Here is a 10,735-nt window from a genome sequence, read left to right on the forward strand (position 1 = left end):
AACACACCTGACACCGCCACCACTGCTGGCAACACACACACATGACGCCGCTACAACTGCTGGCAACTCACACCTGACGCCGCCACAACTGCTGGCAACACACCTGACGCCGCCACAACTGCTGGCAACACACACCTGACGCCGCCACAACTGCTGGCAACACACACCTGACGCCGCCACAACTGCTGGCAACACACACCTGACGCCGCCACAACTGCTGGCAACAGACCTGACGCCGCCACAACTGCAGGCAACACACACCTAACGCCGCCACAACTGCTGGCAACACACACCTGACGCCGCCACAACTGCTGGCAGCACACACATGACGCTATTATAGCCCCATCTACTACCTCAACATGGCTGAATATTGCAATAATAACTAAGTTAGAACCACAATATCAGTACCGAGGCCCACTATCACCCCCCCCCCCTTACCCCCACCCTCCGCTTCCCCCCTCCCCCCTCACCATCATACCCCCCCCCTTTCTTTACCCCTCCCCCCCCCCCCCCAAGTGTCAGAATTCCCATTCCCACCATTCCAGTCTGGGTCCTCACTCCCTCCCATTGAACGAATAACTGTATTGCAAGTCTGTGAATCGCAATCTGTCGGGATCTGAATTAAATATTATTTCGTCTATTTTTTTATCAAAAGACCGTAAATAACGGTTCGTAATTTGCCAAATTTGTAAAATGTATTCCGTGAATCCAATTAATTTTTTTTCGAGTTAGCAAATTTTCAATAAATATTCATATTTTTTTTCTTACATAAATATTTAGATCCTGAGTAACAAACTTAAATAAAAAAAAAGTATGGAAAAAATTAATAATAATTATGAAATACTGATAATTTTCTCATTGTCTGGAACAGAACACCAATTAGACCTAACCAGGTCCCTCTAGGCCCACTACTGGTCTTTTTCCCAGGATGCTACCCACAACAACTCACTAACTCTTGAGTATCTATTTATTGACATAGATGAACACAAGCATCATCTGTAAGAAAACATGCCCAAGCGGTGGGAAGGGGGGGGGGGGGGAGGGGTAGAAATAGCCTAAGCTACTCTATCCCTTTGAGATGTACTTCTTTCTTATCTCAATAAACATGCTTGAACTTGTGCCCAAGCGACTCGGTCTTGCGGCTAAGCTTCTTCGTCTCGCAAAAATTTGCATACATCTACTCCCCAAACAAGCAAATATATTATTACAAGTGCATAAATAGAAGCCTTAAATCGATCAAACTTGCAAACTGGTTCAAATTAAAGTGATCTTTCTAGCCACTTACCACTTAGCTGCACACCGAGCCACTTTAGCCAGACCAAGCTGTAATTGGCTAAAGTTTAAGTTCATCTGTTGTGAGAGGCTTACCGGGATAGGCTCTCAGCCAATAAGGGCTCTTGGCGTGCCTTGTCCAGCCAATCACCAGCTCGCGCTCAAATAATGAATCCTCATATGGCGTAAAGGCAGGAAAGTGAGTTGAGTCCTAATGTGTTTATTTCACTCACAGTTGCAAATTTCTAACAAAAATTATCATTATGAATAAATGGGTAATATGTATATATATAGATACATAGCTTGAATGGTCCTGAGTCAAGCCATTGTACAACAATACGACCCTTGAAGGATTCGAACCTGGTCCGCCAGGGTACCGTGCCCCTGGCTGTTCAGTACTATAAGCATTCAGAAAACGATTGTCTAAAACTGTTGGGACGTGTTATGACTCCCAGCACCCAGCATCATCATGTACTTCGGGCGCATTTCTCACCAGTTGTTCCATCCACTCATTGGAACATTGTTGTGTCGCACTGATTATCGTGTGTGTGTGAGTGTGTGTGTGTGTGTGTGTGTGTGTGTGTGTGTGTGTGTGTGTGTGTGTGTGTGTGTGTGTGTGTGTGTGTGTGTGTGTGTGTGTGTGTGTGTGTGTGTGTGTGTGTGTGTGTGTGTGTGTGTGTGTGTGTGTGTGTGTGTATTTAACTTTAACGGTTCAATAATTTGCATTATTTGACTTGATGACATACGAATTGACATCTATATTATCATTTAGCGTATCAAGAGAGACAAAGAGATAATAGATGAAATAGGGATGAAAAACGGAAATAGAGATAATATATTAAATAATACGATGAAACCGGTTTGGGGAAAAAAACATAAGAAAAGAGGGATATGAAGCAAGATATAAAGATAAGATGGACAGAGAAAGAGAGAATAGAGAGAACTAGGAAAGTGGGAAGAAGCAAGAGGAAAGAAAGAAGGGGCAGACATGGAGAGTGAAACTTTGCCTCTGTGGTTCGAGGGTCCGACAACTTGTGTTCATTAATCACAGCCAACAAGGGTCCGAGACGCCACCCACACCACAACACCTTCCTCAGAGATGGATCTCTTGCCCTCTCACTCAACTACGGTATTACACACACACACGCACACATACACACACACACACACACACACACACACACACACACACACACACACACACACACACACACACACACACACACACACACACACTCATACACACACACACACACACACACACACACACACACACACACACACACACACACACACACACACACACACACACACACACACACACACACACACATACACACACACACACACACACACACACAATGCACTAGGAAGTGATGTGGGGGAGGCTGACTCCATACACAGTTTCAAATGTAGATATGACAGAGCCCAGTAGGCTCAGGAATCTGTACATCAGTTGATTGACGGTTGAGTGGCGGGACCAAAGAGCCAGAGCTCAACCCCCGCAAACACAACTAGGTGAGTACACACACACACACACACACACACACACACACACACACACACACACACACACACACACACACACACACACACACACACACACACACACACACACACACACTCATACACACACACACACACAGTCACACACAAACACACACACAAACACACACACCTTCAGACCAATCCTGGAGTATGCAGCTCCAGCCTGAAGTCTATACCTAGTTAAACACAAGACAAAGTTAGAGAAGATTCGGAGGTACGCCACCAAACTAATCCCAGAACTGAGAGGAATGAGCTACGAGGAAAGGCAACGGGAACTAAACCTCACGTCCTTGGAAGACAGAAGAGCAAAGGGAGACATGATCACCACCTACAAAATTCTCAAAGGAATTGACAGGGTGAACAAAAACAAATTATTTAGCATGAGTGGAACACGAACCATGGGACGCAGGAGGAATCTTAGTACCCAATTGAGCCACAGAGACATTAGAAATAATTTTGTCAGTGTCAGAGTAGTTAATAAATGGAATTCATTAAGCAGTGAAGTGGTGGAGACAGACTCAATACACAGTTTGAAATGTAGATTTGATAGAGCCCAATCTTGGCCAATAAGCTCAAGATTTTACACCAGTTGATTGACAGTCGATAGGTGGGACCAAGGAGCCAAAGCTCAATCCCGCAAGCACAACTAGGTGAATACGAAGCTGGTAAAATTGCAGTGGAGATATGATCCCGAATTACGAAATACCTTGGGGAATCGATAACACAACCAGTTTCACTTTGGGGATACTGCAGAATAAGGGGACACAAAAATTAAAACTAAATATCCAAATGATCTATACAGAATATTTTCAGTATTGAATTTGTGGAACAGTGGAATGAAGAAGAGAGTAGAGTGGAGGCCATCTTTATAAATAAAGTCAAAAGCAGATAAGAGATCAATCAAGGGGTTGCTGAATAGGTAGATCAGTCGATTAAGGGTGAGAGGAGGGAGCGAGATGGGTACAGCTTGGTGTATCTGCATGCCCACATACACACACACACACACACACACACGCACACACGCACACACACGCATACTCGCAATGCTATTAACAGTAAGAATAGACTCCATGAACACAGGCTAAGAATCACCGAGAAGTGAGCTAACCACGTGTATGAGACTAGTACTGGAGTCGAACACCAGCACGGGACCCGTGCCCTACACCGTGCCCAAACTGGGCAATTGAGGCAGTCTAGAGGTTAACAACAAGACAATTAGAGACGCGACAAAGTTGCCAGGGACTACTGAACAGCGTGAGAAGACACAAGTGGAAACTGTGGGTTCACACGAATCAGGACGTAAGCAGCCACTTACTTCTTCAATGTTCAGGCACTCACTTCGCCACACAGCCCATACCTAGAGGTAGGATCTCAAGAGCTAAATCCCATCGTATAACTCAACACATACGAGCGTACGTACGCAGATACACCTTTTAAATCATCCCAGAAGTGAGCCATCATGATTACAAAAGTAATTTCACTACAAACAACGTCACGATTGAAGCGTGTCAGAGCAGATCTCCTGCAAACGTTTGGCCAAAGATACTGGACGCGTATGATACTTGAGCTGCCGCCACTTCCACGTGCTTAAAGTTGCACATCTGAGAGTCAGTGTCATTTAAGCTGCTATAAGGCTATTGTGGAAAAACTTAAGAAACATTTCCTGTTTAATACTCTTTACCTTATGAAGCACTTGAAGCATCAGCTCTCTAATACAAGATGAGGAGCTCATCTGAGTGGAATGACTCATTATAAGTCCCAGGGTTCGTATCCAGTGAGAGTCACTAGACACAGTGGCCGTCAAGTTGACGGTGTGATCAATCACACTGTTGGTCACCTCTGCAGCAGCAACGCTATACCCGTCTCGTCTCCCCACAGGAAAATTATCAGTTACAAACAAGGTAAAGCATTATACGGCTCGTAAAAATGATTTCTTCTTCCTCCTCCTCTTCTACCTTTTCTTCCTATACCAATAAACTAGGCCTGGCCGACCCATCTATAACCTACAAACACAATCTCTATCAACAAATGCCTTATCAATCTACCTTGGGAAAAGAGCTATTGGGTTGATGAATGGTCAACTGCTGTTTCCTCTCTCATTTAATATTATTATATTTTTCTCCACAATTAATCTCAATCTATATTTCTCTCTCGGCTCACTTTCTATATCTGACTCAATCATCCTTTTCACTATCTCCCTCTCTCTTGCATAATATAGAATTTTCTGCAATTTCCTTCTTCCTTAATTATCAGTCTCCATAGAGCATTGGTAACACACTTGCCCCGCGCTTCGCAAGCGATTTGGCCTGGGCTTGTATCCTGGCCGGGGAGGATTGACTAGGCACCAATCCTTAACTGTACGCCTCTGTTTACCCAGCTGTGAATAGGTACCAGGTTGTTTAACGATTTGACGGGTCGTATTCCAGGGAAAATTAAGATTAAGGACCTGACCGAAACGCTAAGCGTGTTAATGGCTTTACAAGAATGTAAGAACTCTTGTATACAAAGAAAACAAAGTGTTGGTGCGGTTCTCCTCGCGAGTGAGGCCCAGTCCTGACCTACATTTGTCCCCCCTGGCAGACTCATTACCACCGACAAAGAAAACGAGAAGTCTATGAGACCATTTCAATATCACGTTATTCGAGCTGTCAAAAAATTTCCTCAAGTTTGTTGAGAGCTTGTACCCAATAGTTCCCGGCTATGGGTCTCTCTCTCTCTCTCTCTCTCTCTCTCTCTCTCTCTCTCTCTCTCTCTCTCTCTCTCTCTCTCTCTCTCTCTCTCTCTCTCTCTCTCTCTCTCTCTCTCTCTCTCATCTCACTTTTCCGCAGTTCCTTCGTCTCTCTTTTTATCAGTATATATTTGAGCACACAAACATACACATACACAAACAGACAAAAATACAAAAAAAAAAGAACACAAACGCACAAAAATACGCAAGAAAACACGCACCAACGTACATATACGAAACATACATACGTTAATAAATACACACACACATACAAACAAACACATAAATACATGGCACCAAATGAACGCGCTCTCATAACAAAGTCATGCATCTGCCTTTGAAACATAAAGGCAGGCAAGTCACAACCAGAAATGTGACAGATTTACCAAGGCCATCAGAGAGACTGTGATATCAAATGTACCAGACTGAAACCATCTGCGATCAAAGCTACATGACAACATCACTTACATCAGCTAGAATAGCTGAGAGAGAGAGAGAGAGAGAGAGAGAGAGAGAGAGAGAGAGAGAGAGAGAGAGAGAGAGAGAGAGAGAGAGAGAGAGAGAGAGAGAGAGAGAGAGAGAGAGAGAGAGTTAGCCTTGTAGACTCCTTCGATTCCTAATGTACAGTGTCCTCTCCTGGCACCCCATCGTTTAAGCTTTATTCTACAAAATCCGACGCTATATAAGGGAAAAACACCAAGAAATCAGACTGAAAATTGAAAGATTTAATCTGAACCTGGATTCGATGACATTATGTTAACTGGTGAGCGAGACAATCGATAGGAGATCAAATGTCCTACTGTGTCAGTGATTCCAGACTCCTGTCGAGGATTTTATCCATATATCCTACATTATCTGTCACCGAGTCTCACCATTTCCGATCAAGGCCACATATCTTATCGTTGTGTTTCTCCCTATGTGTCTTGATGTGTCCTGAGTCCTCATAATCTTAATGCGTCCTACCGCGCCTCTCAGCACAGCCTAATTTGTCTTCTGGCTTACGTGTGCAAGCATTTCCCGAGGAACAATAGCACGGGGCTTAATTACTGCCGGTCTTGCTCTGCCGACCGTGGGTGCACTAAGGCCATTCATCCACCGAATTAACTGCGTTGTCAGCGTGTCTCTAACCTTCCCCCCTTCTCATCCCGCTGGATGGACCAATCAGCTCGAATCAGGCTTGGTTCTCGACACCTGATTGGCTGGTAGGAGGCTAAGGAGTGATGGTGGTGGTGAAGAAAGGTGTCCCGCAGCTTTCTTTAAAAGACACCAAAAGAAAGTGAAACGAATGGGTTGTATGTGTATATATTTCACATTTATTTCGTTTTCACGTAGAACATACGTCAATAATCACACGCACCGACGATCGTAGGAGGCTTCGTACGCTTGAGGCTGTGTTCATTAGGGAGCTGACATCAGTAATCAACATCAAGATGAATTCGACTTCGAGCATACAGCTGTTCGATGGTCCTCCACTGATCCAGAGGGAAGATGTATGATCTGGCGGACAGCTAGAAGCCGGAGTCAGGCAACAATCACTTCACATTATCCTTCAGTGCTCCCTATGATTAAGGGGGTTAAGTTAATCGTATAGTGAGATGTACCCACACTTATAAATGTCTAGATTTCTCCTTGTAAGCATCAAACTCAACATTAATTCAACGAGAGCAGCTGTATTAGATGCAAAATCCACAGCGACTGCAATGATTAGAAAAGCAGTTGAAGAATTGGACACACTAGTGAACACTGCATCTATATCCGCCACCAAGATAATGTTTATTAAAACAAGACTAAAACCAGTGTGTTAAAACAGAAGCGGAAAAGGAACGGGAGAAAACGAGAAACACCACCTCCATTTAAAACTTTAACCCAAATATCACAGTAACAAGGTTATCGCGAATAACCGAACTCAATTACGGGCTCACTATAGTCCGTGTTACATAGACATTTTGTTCTGAGCAGCTAAATCTAAAATAACAATATCCTTTTAAGCTCAGTATAGCTGTGTCAGTTGAACAGTGTACTCCTGAAGATGTCACATTACTGACGAAACGTCGACCAATAAAAATGGAAAGATTAAGTGATCTAGTGTTTCTTCACCCTCCAGATGGTAGAAGATATTTACGTAGAATAATACAAGACAGACTGTAAGAGAAGCAGGGGTAAACAAACGTGACTCTCAAGCCAATATCAACGCCAGTAAACAGAATACATTAAGAATCTTCTCCAGTTCAAAACACCTCCATGTAAAACCTCCAATCAAGAATGCAGATATTCATCGTAAACTATAACCCAAATTTACGGTTGACTTTCAGCACGATATTATTGTCTTTAATCCCTATTTTTTATCCATTACAGGTACAACGTAGAGGCACAGCGTACAGGTACAGCATACAGGTTCAATGTATAGGTACAGTACCGGGGGAGCCGGTCGGCCGAGTGGACAACACGCTGGACTTGTGATCCTGTGGTCCTGGGTTCGATCCCAGGCGCCGGCGAGAAACAATGGGCAGAGTTTCTTTCACCCTATGCCCCTGTTACCTAGCAGTAAAATAGGTACCTGGGTGTTAGTCAGCTGTCACGGGCAGCTTCCTGGGGGTGGAGGCCTGGTCGAGGACCGGGCCGCGGGGACACTAAAGCCCCGAAATCATCTCAAGATAACCTCAAGGTAACAGTACACTGAATCTGTACAGAACACAGCATAAGTACAGTGTACAGGTACACTGAACGTGTAAACTTCTGCAGAAGAACTAAAACTGGCCTTTGGGACAAAGTGGATAGAATATTACTGTCTTTGTCTTATAATGAGACCTACAAAGCACAAGCGGTGCTTCCTCTTTTGCGATAACTTTTAACTTTGTTCTTCGAATGCATCTTGTTTAGTCACTGTTTCATGTTTTATGTCTAAATGTTATTATTTTCAATTCCTTTTTCACCCACAACAAGTCATTACCAGTACACTTGGAGGACACACAATATACGGGTATTTAATGAAACATAAATATGTGAATTAAAGCAATGTGTTTTTTCTCTTTTCAGATTATCTTCAATGAAGATCAACACCACCACCGCCGCTGCCACCACCAGTGTTAACCGCCACCAGAGTCATCACCGTCACCACCATCACCGTCACCATCACCACTATAGTCACCATCACCACCACCACCACCAGGAAGATACACTTCACTACCAGCCACACCAGCCAGCACAAAGACCCTGCCTGCTCCAGCAACACCAAGGAGACGCGGAACAACAACCACAACACTGGCAAGGACACTATCAACAAGAGCACAAACAACAAGAACACCAACACAAGCGCCAACAACACCAACATTGGACAAAGAAGCACCAGCATCACCAGCCGTGTACACACCAGAAGCCTCAACAGGTGTTGGCAAAACAGAACCCCCAACAACTGTGTGCAAAGTGCAACTCCCCAGAGCTATATGCAAAACAGAACCCACAACAAGGGCATCAACACTGCCAACGAGCGGCGCCGCAGCAACACGACAAGCAGCAGCAGCAGCAGCAGCAGCCGCAGCAGCACGACAAGCAGCAGCAGCAGCCGCAGCAGTGTGTGGTGGTAGAGCAGCTGCGGTCCGTGCGAGTGTTGCTGTTGGTGGTGGTGGTGGCGCTGCTGCAGGCACGAGCCCTAGGCTGCCGCATCTCAGAGTTCACCTGCGGGAACTACGAGTGCGTCCCCGCCGACGCCTACTGCGATGGCTCGCCAGACTGCAGCGACAGGACCGACGAGCCCAGGGAGTGTTCCCGTGAGTAATGTCTATATTGAAGCCGCTCTTCATTACTGCTTATTATTCCCAGTTGGGAAGAGAGAGAGAGATATATACCGTTCGTCTACACACTGTCATAACTCCCCAAGTTGGTCCTTAGGTCATTGTCAAACGTAATTCGCAGGAAACATTTTCCTCAAGGAACTAAAGAAAATGCTTCCTGCCGGGGGTGGGGGGAATAATATTATTATGATTACGGTTTACTTTCCTGTCATTTTCGCCATTATATGTCATTAGAGTAATGACATTTACTCAAATGACGTGGTTAATGGATTAGTATTATCAATTAACATTATCCAAAAAGTAACTCACGGTTAGTTTTGGTTCTTTTAGTCAAGCCTTGAACAAAGATGACATGCGGGGAAATCCTCTTCCAGTTAAACCCAGATGCAAGAGCACTAGTCAGAGATATATAGAAGCCCTAAACTAGAAGATAATCAACACGGAACATGCAGTCATATTGAATGAAACATTAAATGAAAACTTGCTGCCAGTATACCTCAAGTCTTCGAACATTGATTGCTGTGATGTATGTGTTTTCTGTAAACTCTTAACACAATGAGATAAATCAAATAAATAAATCATATTGTAAAAAATAATGAAAAAAAGAGCAGGGATGGTAGAAGAAAATATTCTTCAGGGCGAATCCACAGCCTTCTTGAATACACTTATATTCTCTTCTCCGAGGGTATGGGTCCCCTAAAACTGCACTTGGTGAAAAAAAAAAAAAAATATATATATATATATATATATATATATATATATATATATATATATATATATATATATATATATATATATATATACACACACAACAAATACATAATACAAGAAGCTGTATTTCCAAAGAACACAACATACAGTAACGAGCAGGAATATAAGGTATCTAAATACATAATAATAAAAATACAGAACCACGTGAGGAATAGACGGAGAATATCACAAGCAATTATTGGTGATTACTGCTGATTGGTGGCTATAATTGGACATGGTACGAGAGAGTGGTTATACGAATGTTCTGTTGATTAGTTTGTTTATCGCCAACCACTCGCGGTAATGGTTACGACAACGACTCTGGCAATCTGACAATGTAAAAGTACTCAGACGGCAGAACAAGTCACCTGAAATTGCCCATAACAGCAGATGGAAATACAACGACAACAATTCATTCACCATCATTGCTCTTTAATTTCGAAGAGTTCCATTCACGTCCTTGTGAATGTATGTATTCACTCTTTGTAAAATCTCTTGTATGTATGTACCTTACCTAAATATACATTTGATTTGATTTGATTTGTTTGTATGGCTCACAGTGAAGTCATAAGTCACCCTTTACTGACACTGTTTTCACAGTACAGACTTCCAGTTCTCATTCGCTAGACTTTAACATTTTAGAACT

General features: G+C 43.4%; 1 long non-coding RNA gene across 1 annotated transcript in view; it reads left to right on the forward strand.

Moving 5' to 3' along the window:
* The window catches only part of LOC138372919 (uncharacterized), a 404,620-nt gene extending 395,151 nt beyond the window's left edge, over positions 1-9,469 (forward strand). Inside the window, exon 3 of the long non-coding RNA XR_011230974.1 lies at positions 8,585-9,469. This is a non-coding gene — a long non-coding RNA (uncharacterized lncRNA). The remainder of the gene's footprint in view (positions 1-8,584) is intronic.
* Positions 9,470-10,735: the final 1,266 nt, after the last annotated feature.

The sequence above is a fragment of the Procambarus clarkii genome, chromosome 40 (genome assembly GCF_040958095.1).
Source record: "Procambarus clarkii isolate CNS0578487 chromosome 40, FALCON_Pclarkii_2.0, whole genome shotgun sequence".
NCBI classification, from domain to species: Eukaryota; Metazoa; Arthropoda; class Malacostraca; order Decapoda; family Cambaridae; genus Procambarus; species Procambarus clarkii.